Raw genomic sequence first — 13,930 nt, 5'->3', positions numbered from 1 at the left:
GAAGGGGGAGGGGAGAGGGAGGAGAGGGGAGGGGAGGGGGAGGTGAGGGGGGAGGGGAGGGGGAGGTGAGGGGGGAGGGGAGGGGGAGGTGATGGGAGAGGGGGGAGGGGAGTGGAGGTGAGGGGGGAGGTGAGGGGGAGGTGAGGGGGGAGGTGAGGGGGGTGGGGAGGGGGGAGGGGAGGGGGGGAGGGGAGGGGGAAGGGGGAAAGGGAGGGGGAGGGGGGAGGGGGAGGGGAGGGGGAGGGGGGAGGGGGAGGGGGAGGGGGGAGGGGGAGGGGGGAGGGGAGAAGGGAGGGGGGAGGGGGGAGGGGAGGGGAGAGGGGAGGGGGGAGTGGAGAAGGAGGGAGGGGGGAGGGGGAAGGGGTGAAAGGGGAGGGGAGGGGGAGAGGGGAGGGGAGGAGGAGGGGGAGGGGAGGGGGAGGGCGGATGGGAGGGGGAGGGGGATGGGAGGGGGAGGGGGGAGGGGGGGGGAGGGGGAGGGGGAAGGGGGAGGGGAGGGGGGGAGGGGAGGGGGAGGGGGGAGGGGAGGGGGAGTGGAGAGGTAGGGGGAGGGGGGGAACGGCTAGCTTGGCAAGCGATAGCAGGCTTTTTACTTTTATTTTTACCTCAATGAGGGCTATCTATATTATAATAGCCGTAGATGATTCTGTCTGTCTGTCTGTCTATCTGTTGGGTGTCTGTCCGGGGTGTGGCTTACTCGGTTTGCAGAGTAGCTCCACCCATAGCTCCACCCATTCTGGGAGTGGCTATAAACAAATATCCACCATTTTATTAACTCGCATAGCTTTGAGTCCTGTTTTGTAGGCCCGTGGTGTCTTGCTCTCCCCCAGTTTTATTTCAAATCAAATTCGATAAATCATTTCATTTTTCACAGTCGCTAACATAGTTTTAGACTCGGTTGAAAAAAAACGGGAAGAAAATCCGATGAAAGTTGCCGTTTATAGAACGAAATGAATTCTCAAAGGCCTGTAACTTCAAGGCCATTGAGTCTCTCTCACGCCTTTATCTCCAATCTAACTCACCATATGATTTCATTTTTATCGATGGTTTTACTTTTAGACTCGGTGTCAGCAATAATTGAGAACAATCCACACACGCGGGAAAATGCAGAGATATATTTTTTAAAATCGCGTCATGGTGTATCATACACCGCCCAACATGACACCGCCGGCAATGTGTCGATATATATTAAAAATTCGCTTTTGCTTTTCCGTTATGATATATTACTATTTCGTTTGATGATAGTCGTCACAAAAACGTCAACAATGATGCCGACATATATTTCTTCGTTTTTATTTCATTCAACATATTAGCCGGAAGTAAAATATGTTTCAGGAAATTACCGAGAGATATTTCTTCGTTTTTTTTATTAGTTATGTGCGCATACACTTTAAATAGGTTTATTTGAAATCTTTAATTTTCCACAAACATTCCACACACGTGGGAAAATGCAGAGATATATTTTTTAAAATCGCGTCATGGTGTATCATACACCGCCCAACATGACACCGACGGCAATGTGTCGATATCTATTTTAAATTCGATATATCATTTCATTTTTCACAGTCGCTAACATAGTTTTAGACTCGGTTGAAAAAAAACGAGAAGAAAATCCGATGAAAGTTGCCGTTTATAGAACGAAATGAATTCTCAAATGCCTGTAACTTCAAGGCCATTGAGTCTCTCTCACGCCTTTATCTCCAATCTAACTCACCATATGATTTCATTTTTATCGATGGTTTTAGAGTCGGCGTCAGCAATAATTGAGAACATTCCACACACGCGGGAAAATGCAGATATATTTTTTAAAATCGCGTCATGGTGTATCATACACCGCCTAACATGACACCGACGGCAACGTGTCGATACATATTTAAAATTCGATATATCATTTCATTTTTCACAGTCGCTAACATAGTTTTCGACTCGGTTGAAAAAAAACGGGAAGGAAATCCAATGAAAGTTGCCGTTTATAGAACGAAATGAATTCTCAAACGCCTGTAACTTCAACTTCAAGGCCATTGAGTCTCTCTCACGCCTTTATCTCCAATCTAACTCACCATATGATTTCATTTTTATCGATGGTTTTGGACTCGGTGTCAGCAATAATTGAGAACATTCCACACACGCGGGAAAATGCAGAGATATATTTTTAAAAATCGCGTCATGGTGTATCATACACCGCCCAACATGACACCGACGGCAACGTGTCGATATATATTAAAAATTCGCTTTTGCTTTTCCGTTAAGATATATTACTTTTTCGTTTGATGACAGTCGTCACAAAAACGTCAACAATGATGCCGACATATATTTCTTCGTTTTTATTTAATTCAACATTATTAGCCGGAAGTAAAATATGTTTCAGGAAATTACCGAGAGATATTTCTTCGTTTTTTAAAATTAGTTATGTGCGAATACACTTTAAATAGGTTTATTTGAAATCTTTAATTTTCCACAATATAATTTACTTGCCATTTATCATTTGATGATTACGAGACAAATTCCTCTTGAGGATCGTGACAATTCATGCGCTGCGTGGAAACTTCTATTTCCAAAATGAATGAGACGATCGATGAAGAACGCAGACTTGAACAGGATGCAGCAAGAAAACGAATGAGACGGGCGAACGAGTCCATCGACGAACGTCAATGCAAACTTGCGGGGTCACCCGTGGGAATCCCACGGGCATGGATGTGTGTGACATTTCGACATATTGAGTTAGATGCTGCACATTCATTTTTACAAAATGGTTACTGGCAAGTCATCAGATCCAGAAATGGTGTAAAAACCACCGTTTAGAGGCCATTTTTCCCCGCAAAGCGGGGGTTGGCCTTTTCGGGGACCGTGGTAGTTGTTGTTTTTTTGTCCCCTTTTTGAAGCAATGTTTTACGGCCGGATGCCCTTCCTGACGCCAACCCTTTTTGCCGCCTTCAACGACAAACAGGGAATTACCAGTGAACTGGTACTCAATTAGCCGACCTCGGAAGGATGACAGGCTGAGTCAACCCCCCTGGCATTAATTCGGCGATCGACCGAGATTCGAACCCAGGATCCTAAGCCGGCACCCTAGCCGCTAGCCCAACACCAGAAATGGTGTCATGAACACAATTTATTTACGCACAAGCACAAAAGCAAGACGGGCCGATTTCCGATTCCGACGGGCCGACGGGCGAGACGGGCCGATTTCCGATTCCGACGGGCCGATTTGGAGCAAGAAAAAGAACGAGACGGGAGAAAAAGGAGAGAAACGAGACGGGGAAAGCCGATTGGAGAGGCGAGTGAGGCGCGATTGGAGAGGAGTGTGAGGCGCGATTGGAGAGGAGTGTGAGGCACGATTGGAGAGGAGTGTGAGGCGTGATTGGAGAGGAGTGTGAGGCACGATTGGAGAGGAGTGATTGGAGGGGAGTGTGAGGCACGATTGGAGAGGAGTGTGAGGCACGATTGGAGAGGAGTGTGAGGCGCGATTGGAGAGGAGTGTGAGGCGCGATTGGAGAGGAGTGTGAGGCGCGATTGGAGAGGCGTGTGAAGGATTGCAGAGGAGAGGAGTGTGAGGGATTGGAGAGGTGAGGGATTGGAAAGGAGAGGGATGTGAGGGTTTGGAGAGGAGAGGAGTGCTAGGTGGAGAGAGGAGAGTGTCAGGTGGAGACAGGAGAGTGTCAGGTGGAGACAGGAGAGTGTCAGGTGGAGAGGAGTGAGGGGTCACATATTATGTGAAATAACTAAATTCACACCATTTCTGGATCTGATGACTTGCCAGTAACCATTTTGTAAAAATGAATGTGCAGCATATAACTCAATATGTCGAAATGTCACACACATCCATGCCCGTGGGATTCCCACGGGTGACCCCGCTAGTATATATATATAGTCCGTGCTTGGAGCTTTCAAGTTCAACATAAAGTTTTTTATGAAAAAGAATGCAGATGTATAACAATCCACCAATGCAAGTTCAGAAATGAATGCAGATCCTTTACTTTGCGATACAAACGCAATTCCCGCCATTTCCACACACGCTCAGGCCTCCACAGTGACCGCGCCTCTTCTTCCTCCTCCAACTTCGTCTCACTTCTTTCACTCAAAATGCACGAAATTCGGCCGCATGAAATTATGTAGAGGCCTCGTCGGGGGGATATAAGGTAGATAAGGAAGGCGTTGTAACAGAAGAATCAAAATAAAAGTGGAAGAACATAAGGAAATGGGAGCTATTCTGGACCCACAGCCAAACCCGACAAACCATTGCAATACACCCCGAACGTCTAGCGCCGCCACAAACGACACCATGGAATTGCAGCTGGCGCGGTTTTTTTAAACCATTGATATTAAAATAAAACGTAGCCTAAAACCACCGGGATTTTATGCTGATTCCGAATCTGTGTCAAAAACTTTTCTCCGATGTGTAGTTCTTGAGTTATAAGCGGACATACAGACAGACACACACACAGACACTCCTCCTTTATATGTAGAGATAGTATAATAATATTCACAAATTTCACAAAATAAAGTTTAATCGAAGAGATTTAAGCTATGTTAAATGACTATGTCTTAACTCAACACCTACAATATTTATTGCATTTCCGTACTGAAACGTCCCAATGTTTTAGTGCTCATTCCATTCATATGTATTTCATTGACATGTTTGCACTGTACATTTGTGGAAATAAATATTGTTTCAATCATTTCGATAAGAATCCAAGAATCGAACTAAGTATATTGTCAAGAGCATATATAGTGTTCCCATGAGTGCACAAAATAAATCATACTCATTGTACTGTTATTGAATCGAATGAATGCATTTTAAATGAGGTTACAACCCTTCTTGTGCAGCCATTTATATTGATGAATTTAAGTTATTTCCATGTCTCAATGTGAGTGGTTTAATGGAATAAACTTTGAGTTGACTGGACTTGACTGTACTTTTACTATACAATGGACAGATCATGAATACATGATATTCATCTTCAATGCATACACTGAAGGAGCTATGCTCCAACGCGAGTCGGAAGGATTGACGCGACCAAAGACGGAAATTCGTCCGAGTTGCTTTATTGCACGTATCAAACTCGGGTACTCTGAAAAGCACGTTTATCGGGCAGCAATATATATACACATTATGCCGGAGTGTTTGCCCGGGAAAAGCGAGACCGGGCATGCCCGGGCGTCAAGGGCGAGTCCTGGAAAGGCGAGTCTGGACCTGCCCGGGCATCCTGGGCGAGCCCTGGAAAGGCGAGAGCAGGCATGCCCGGGCGTCCTGGGCGAGCCCTGGAAAGGCGAGAGCGGGCATGCCCGGGCGTCCTGGGCGAGCCCGGGAAAGACGAGACCGGGCGTGCCCGGGAGGCTCGGGCGAGCCCGGGAACAGCGAGTCCGGGCATGCCCGGGAGAGGTGCGTCTGGGCCTGTCCGGGCGGCCTGGACAAGCCCGGCATGGTGATTGCTCCCTGGCCGCGTCCTTGGTAGGTGAAAGGCGATTGTGTACACCCAGCGGTAACCGCTACAACACCATCATTAATGCACTGAGATTTAATCCTTAATTGGATTGAGTATGATCCAAGGTAGACTGGTCCACTTTTGCTGCAAGTTAATTAGGATGTTTTGACAAGACAGTTTGCCGATCACTTTATACTAATTGTCAATGATAACGTGAATTGCATGCTTCCTATATCTTTTGTCTTACAAACTATACTACAGTATATCTTACAAACCATGATCATTGGCGAAGTTGGTGTTCTTTCAGACAACATGAGTACGCGATTTCCTGGAGTGTTGTTCTAACAGTTAGTATCTCAGTCGAGGTCATGGCAAGGGGGGGGGGGGGGGGGGCTAATATTTATTTTAGTAATTAGTAATTCGTAATTAGTAATTCTATAAAAGATTTAGTAAGTATGAGTAATTAAGTAATTATAAGTACTTATAAAAAAGTAATTAGTAATTCTATAAAAGTATGAAGCGGCTAATATTTATTTCACTCGATCTTCAATGATGGTTTTCGACGCTATATGCACGTTCCTGTCGACTCATGAATACCCTGCAATGTGCATTGGTGATCGTGGAAAGATGTCAAACTTTCGACAGACAGCGGCAAACTTTACAGTCATCAACTCAGAGTTGTTCTGCAAGCGCAAGACTACAAGAAACAAGGAAAAGCAAGGTGGGTCCTAGTTTACTGACTATTGATGGACGTGTTTACAAAAATCTTTGTACTCATGTGATTTTAAAAACATTCAATCTCAGTTGAAGTACGTCTAGCTATAGTTTAAACAATGTTTAAAACTACTATTAAGCAAAACTTTTTACTCACCGCTAAATTAATATTTCTTGCTTAATTAAATAAATCTCTTACACAATGTTTTCAAATAACCTTTTAATTAAATTAAATTCACCAAAAGAGGATATTCTAAAATCGTTAACAATATATTCATGCTCCTAAATACCCTTCCCATGCATTCTACAATGTAAATATTGAATCATTTGAAAACTATGATGATCATAAATTAACTCATGTCTTCTTTTGTTGTGTTGAAATAATGATGGGCTCAAATATAGTACATGTATTCAACAGTTGAATATTAAGATCTGACAATATGATGCACATGCTCACACGGTATACACTAAAATACATAGTAAAAGCTCTGTTGATCATTGCAGCGATATCTCACATCATGTGAGTTATATTTTCAAAGTAACTAAATATATCTTTCCATTCTTTCTGGGGGATTGACTTTATCCTAAAGGGGAGTGGTTTGATCCTGGAGGGAGTGTGTTGATCCTGACAGGGGGAGTGATTCTGTCCTAGGATAATTACACTCTAGAGTGTGCCAGTCCGAGGATTAGTTCACTCGAGTGATTTTATCCGAGGACAGAATCACTCCAGAGTGAGATTTTAGGGGAGTGAGAGAATCCTGCTACAACGGTGCCATCTAAATTTTTTCAAAAAGTTGTGTGAACGGTACATACAGTCACGTGAAACAGTAAGTACACCCCATGTAAAGTTTTGACTTTTTCAACATATTTCAACACACAGCTATTTGATCTTCATTTCAACAATGTTGATAGATAAAGGTGACAGGTTGAGTACAGGTTGATAGATAAATATAACAAATATCATGAAACATTTACATTTTGTAGTCCATTGTATAATTTAAATAAACATAAATGCAAATTTCACATGTGGAAAAATTAAGTACACCCCGACATTTATCACAACTTCAAATACCTAAAATTAGAATCAGGTGCACCAGCTCAGATGCAAATGATTAGAACATCGTTACAGAGGATCTTGGAGGAACCTGTCTTATTTAAACCTCAGACATTTAGTTTGGTTTGCTCTTTGTTGTTTAAGTGTGCGGCGTCACCATGCCTAGATCAAAAGAGCTCTCTGAGGCCTTCAGAAAGAAGGTTATAGATGCCTACGAGTCTGGGAAGGGATTTAAAAAGATCTCCAAACAATTTGAAATCGATCATTCGACTGTCCGGAAGATCATCTACAAGTGGAGAAGATTCCAAACAACTGCCAACTTGTTCAGGCCAGGCCGCCCCAGCAAGGTCAGCCCGAGAGCAGACCGCAAGATGCTGAAAGAAGTCTCGAAGAAGCCCAGAATGTCATCACGGGACCTACAGGTAGCTCTTGCCACTGTCTATGTCAAAGTGCACGAGTCAACCATTAGAAAGAGGTTGCACAAATTTGATCTACATGGGAGGTGTGCCAGGAGGAAACCTTTGCTGTCCAGAAAGAACATCAGGGCAAGACTAAAGTTTGTCAATGAACACCTAGGCAAAGACCAGCACCAGCACCAGCACTTCTGCAACAATGTGCTCTGGACAGCTGAGTCAAAGGTAGAGCTATTTGGCCACAGTACCAGAAGCATGTTTGGCGAAAACCAAAGACAGCATTTGACCACAACAACCTGATACCAACTGAAGTGCATGGTGGTGGAAATATTAAGGTTTGGGGCAGCTGTGCTGCATCAGGGCCTCGGCAGCTCACCATCACATAATCCACTATGAATTCTTCATTGTACCAGAGGGTGCTTGAGAATAATGTGAGGCCATCTGTCGAAAAGTTGAAGCTCAACCGAAGATGGACCTTCCAACATGACAATGACCCGAAACATACCAGTAAATCCACCAAGGAATGGCTGAAAAGAAAGAAATGGAGGGTTCTGGAATGGCCAAGTCAAAGCCCAGATCCAAATCCCATCGATATGTTGTAGGGGGATTTGAAGCGAGCTGTGCATGCAAGAAACCACTCAAACATCGCACAGATGATAGAATTCTGCATGGAGGAGTGGGCAAAAATTTCTCCCAGTCGATGTCAGGGACTGGTAGACAGTTGTAAGAAACGCCTACATGAGGTTTTTCTGCCAAAGGGGGCAATACCACCTATTAGAGCCAAGGGTGTACTTACTTTTTCCACATGCGAAATTTGCATTTATGTTTATTTAAATTATACAATGGACTACAAAATGTAAATGTTTGAAGATATTTGTGATGTTATATCACCTTTATCTATCAATATTGTTGAAATGAAGATCAAATAGCTGTATGTTGAAATATGTTGAAAAAGTCAAAACTTTACATGGGGTGTACTTACTTTTTCACATGACTGTAAATCCGAAAATATATATATAAAAAATAAGAGATAACGGTGAAGGGGATGGGGGAAACAGACCCGACTTGCAATCATGGACCGAGTGAAAACACCAACACAATTGAATGTGATGAAAATGAGAACAGCGGATGACAACAAACAGAAGGACAGAAGGAAACGGGGAAGTGAAGGAGAGAGGGAGTACAAGGATGATGAGGAACAGCGAAGACTGGAATAAGAGTTGGCAAACAAAATAGTGGAGATGAGATTGCACCATTTGGGGGAAGACCACAAATATACGAGAAATCAACCGACGGACAACAAAAATGCTGTTTGGGTAACACCCAAATAAAAAACAAGGAATGTGGAGTAATCCATTAAACCATCTGCAAAAGTCTCAATATTCCAGTTCCAGAAAATGAATGGAAACATTATCCAAAAGCAATCACTGAAAATAATGAAGTAATCCATGGCTCAGGTACAACCTAATTATCCCATCGAGCATAAAAAACGAAGCATTGTGACCGGATATCATACTTGGGTACAAAAACAGAAAAGAGGGCACTGCTAATTGAGGTGTCAAGACCCAGCCAATTTGGCCTCAATAGCAAAGGACTCAAGAAAATGATGAAATAGGAAGATCGCAAAAAAAAAAAAGTGAAAAGACGAAGAGCACTGAAATTGTACCAGTGATTATTCGAGCAATGGAAATGGTTAAAAAAAAAGAACCATGTAGAGATTTTTAAAATGATCTCGGAATATTACAACAAACAAACTGCAGTTGGAAGCTGTTTGGGGCTCAGTGACGATCCTCAAAAGAGCCCTCGGAAAAAAACTTTGAGAACAAGAAAACTTCACAACTTTGGCCGTGAAACATGGTTTTGGTTTCCTGAAGGGTGTAAAACAAGATTATCATGATATATGGGTTTTATATGCATAGGGGACATGATTATCTACAATTTGTTAGCATCTCTGTATATCTTGAGTAAATATTAGTGCCTGTATGTAAAATTTAACAAATTAAGAAAGATCGCGAATCGCGTACACGACGAGCCAAATTAATATGATCACAACTCTTTTGTGTAAACCTTCAGATAATAACAACGGGGCATTTCTTATCCCCAATAGTCTCCTTGGGGGAATGGTGGGGGGGAAGATATGGAGAGAAAAACCAACGACACAAACACACAATTGCAAAACCCCATCTCCTGCTGTGCGGCGCAAGGGCTAATTATAGGAGCCGCATCCGGATATTCCCCAAAATCTAACCGATACGTCCTCGTCACACACGCAACCAGTCCACCAAGTTTCGTCAGAATCCATCCATAATGTTTTGAGATATTCTGCTCAAAGACAAACAGACCGGGGTGAAAACATAACCTCCATCCACCTTCGGTTGCAGAGGTAAAAAAAAAAAAAAAAAATCAAAGAACATAAAGGTGACTTCTTGACATGCGATGTTGTATTTAAAAAATACGTCATGTACCAGACTTGGGTGTTAATCCATCATCCTGAAAATGGAGACTTCGGAAACCACGGAGCCCGATTCCACAGAAACCAGAAACGTTGTCCCGGTGCACATTTTGGGATCCGAAAATCTTTTCACAGAAACTGGAAAGTTCCCGAATAACATTCTCCAAGTTGACGAAAATACTTCCCAAAAGAGAAGAACCTGCAATCTGGACATCTTGCGGCTTCGAAAAAGAATTCATAAATTTACAGAAGTCAGCATACATTGCAAATTGTAATTTCTCTTTGGAGAGAGAGAGGAGCTCGGTCCGCAATGCATCCGATTCAGTACAAGCTCGAATAACCTCCGATTCTCAATTCCAAGCTTATCGATGACTGCTTGGGCTGTTTCTGCTCTCAGGCCTTGGGACTTGAGCCATTCCAAGAAGCTCTCCACTTCACCGATGACCGGCCAGAGATACAATGCTTATGTTAATCACAGAAAAGTTATACATGTTATTTTCTTTCCTCAGTTTGGAATGTTTTGTGAGTTATTATCTTATCCAATTTGATCATGTCTCAAGCTAAATGGTAAACTTATCCAGCTTGATCACCACATTTAGACTGACAGTATATGAAAGAGACAGCCTCACTCACCTTTGAGCTGTGAAGCATGGTCACAAATAAATGATTTGCCAGTACATTATCCTGATGAGCCCATAATAAGGACATAAGTTGCATCGGCCACCCTAATTCCATGCACCGGTGGAGTTTGAAGGGTGCAGGGCTGGAGGGGTGAGGGGGGGCAATGCCCCACCCTTAATTTGTTTCAATAGTTCACATTTAAGATAAAAACATCCCATATTTAAACGTGAGTAACAAAGCGAAACCGAACCAAAGTGCGTGAATTTATTCCCCCAGCCACGGCAGATATCACGGTATTTGTATAGAGTGACGTGATTGGCTGCATCCTTTTTCAAATCAGATTAACAACTTTTGAAATTTGTAATTTTTCACAAAGGAAGCCATTTCCGAACAAAGCCTTTCTGCAATGAGACGGATTAGAAACTCTTTGTGCTCAATCATGGGTGAAGAAAGATTTTCTTCTTTCTTCTTCACTTCACTGATTTTCTTCACTGACACTTCTTCACAGAAAGCCTGGTGTTGACTTAGGCCTTAGCGGTTAGGGTGCCGGCATGGGATCCTTGGATCCTGGGTTCGAATCCCGGTCGATCGCTGAATTAACGCCAGGGGGGTTGACGCAGCCTGTCATCCTTCCGAGGTCGGCAAATTGAGTACCAGTTCACTGGTAATTCCCTGTGTGTCGCAAGAGGCGATTAACAGGGTTGGCGGCAGGAAGGGTATCCGGCCACAAAACATTGCTTCAAAAAGGGGACCACGGTGCCAGAAAAAGGCCAACCCCTGCTCTGTGGGGAAAAAAAGGCCTCCAAAGGTGGTTCTAAAGGTGGTTCTACATTTCTTCACATAGAAGGCAATTTAACTGTGAAGCGCTGGGGGTATTTCCCCTATGTTTTACTTTCCTCTCACTGCCATTGTCTCAAAACGTGCACCAAAGAATCTCCACTTTCCGAGAAGTTAAACTTTTCAGGTTCAACACGCATAATCCTGTCATCTCTGAAACTTAGTTAAATGTAGCTGTCCGCAGCAATGGATTAAATAAAATACAATAATAATAATAACAACAATAATAATAATAAGATCTTTATTTGGTTCCTTATTTAAGACATTTAAGCCTCAAATACAAAGTGCTGCTGGAGTCAGTGGGATACTTGGGTTTGCTTCTGAGAACCATTCAGATCAATCCGAGTTGAGAGGCTGACTCGCAGAGTACCATTCAAAGTTGCTTTCAGTATATTCCTGGTCTTTGATTTTGTGCCAGTCACAAGTGAAATCCCTGACTCACACAGGTATGTGGTGGTGAAAGGTAACAGGAGCTTGATTTCCCACTCCAACTGAATCCGCTGCTACTGCAAATCCAAACTTAATATATTCGAGGTCGTATTTTCTGATGATGCGTTTCACCTTCTTTTAGCAACTCCTGAAGTTTCGCCACCATCATCGGTTTTTCTTTTCAGTTAACGGTCCATGTTTGTCAAAATAAAATACAGCAAAAGTAAAATACAGCAGTTTACCTTTTCGTGTGAACACGAGATACCCGAGACGTTCTTCATACCGGAAACACCTCCGATCAACCAAATACAGCCAATGGCGAAACTGCAAATACCGAATCCGCGAATGTTAAGGATGGAAACCCTCATGTCATTCCCTAATTCACCTTTAAACTCAATCTCTCCATATTTTCATTTTAAACAGCATCATTCCAATCACAAATTAATACAATAACATAAATAGAACTTCTTTTTTGAGGTAAATTTTGCGAACACTCATGAGGTAAATTAATCACCTACCTTCTCAGGTGGGTATGATATCTGCGGACCACGTGGTTGCACCTTCCGACCCACCGATGGTCGTGGCCGACCGGTTGAGAATCTCTGACCTAAACGACTTGTTAGAGAAATAGTCCAACTTTAGTTTTGGATGCAGTAGATGGGACCGACATTTTTTTCGATACCAACGCGACATAGATCCCTCATCTATCCATCTACAACCTTTACAACACCTCCTCATTTGAAGGTGACATTGGATATACAAGTTAATTATAAAAACTTTCTGCCAGGTTTGTAGTTAAAAGGAAGAATGAGGTTTAACCATCGTTGTATGAAGTTTCGTGATGACGTCATATAAAACAATGCAGTGAATAAAACAAAACGAGTGAAAAACACCTCATTATATGAACAATCAAATACCTCAGCATACATTTAATAAAAACTCGTTTAACTTATGTTCATTCCCATCATCAACGAACAGAAAATTATTTTATCTTTAAATAAACGTTTTACAGATCTTTCTCAGTATTAACAATAAAATGAGAATCTCCCAACAAACCTCTACAGATCAGATTCGATTCGATCCGATAACGTGAACCTTGGTTACAGTAACAGCCACACCACGCGGTTCACAAGATCACTCGGAAGGTCTTCATATTTTGAAGACTGCATGTTTACGGATATCGTTCCTCTTCCTCTTTGTAAGAAGATTACAACGGGAAATTGCTGACGTTTGTGACGTCAGCAATTTGTACGCGCCGCCACATTACAGTGCAAAAATAAAGGCGAAGACAAAGAAGAAGCAGGGACTGCTTCCGTGTTGGGAATGAACCACGTGCGAGTGAACACTGCTCCGTCCGCAATGCCCAGGCCCCCAAATTCAATGGCGTCACGCAATCAGTGCAACCCGAGATCAAGAGAGATGAGAGATAACGCGAGACCGGTCGTGGTCCACATTGTTGAAAGATGAGCCCGAGGGTGGGTCTCACTTTACCCACAAAACACATCACCTTGTGAGTGGTGATAAACACAGCGGAAAGGGAATGGTCCATCTCGAGGAAAGAAAGCATTGTCACGTGTTAATCGATTAAAAAAAAACGTTTTTCCCTGATGTTTAACTGGACGCGACTATTATAAAATGAAGGGGGTGATGTTGGTGTTGGTAAAAAAGCAGGTTAAGTGGAATAATGAAAAACTCATTGAATGTAAACAAATGCAGCAATAATCACATTAATCTTACTATAATTCACCAAACACGATGAAATAACATTTACCGATATGAACAGCGATGTGGCTTTTGTTGAAATTCTACAAATACTGTTTATTCTAAGTACCAGGAGAGAGTAGATCGACTCCTGACGAACTCTTCCTATATGAACGTGCGGCTCCGAAGTAACCAGGAAACCAGGCAGCGTGTGCAACGCGACTGAGAAACAGGTGTAGCGGCCGATTCCGTGTTACAGATTCGGCGCGCACTCTTCACACAT

The 13,930-nt window shown here is 42.9% G+C and overlaps 1 long non-coding RNA gene across 1 annotated transcript in view; it reads right to left on the bottom strand.

Moving 5' to 3' along the window:
* LOC137412087 (uncharacterized) overlaps nt 1-12,616 on the bottom strand; it is an 18,188-nt gene extending 5,572 nt beyond the window's left edge. Inside the window, exons 1-2 of the long non-coding RNA XR_013622891.1 lie at nt 12,465-12,616; nt 12,189-12,270 (exon numbers count right to left, since the gene is read on the bottom strand). This is a non-coding gene — a long non-coding RNA (uncharacterized LOC137412087). The remainder of the gene's footprint in view (nt 1-12,188; nt 12,271-12,464) is intronic.
* Nucleotides 12,617-13,930: the final 1,314 nt, after the last annotated feature.

The sequence above is a fragment of the Myxine glutinosa genome, chromosome 1, assembly GCF_964187855.1.
Source record: "Myxine glutinosa chromosome 1, kmMyxGlut1.1, whole genome shotgun sequence".
Lineage (NCBI taxonomy): Eukaryota > Metazoa > Chordata > Myxini > Myxiniformes > Myxinidae > Myxine > Myxine glutinosa.
This window is presented reverse-complemented; position numbering and strand designations above follow the sequence as displayed.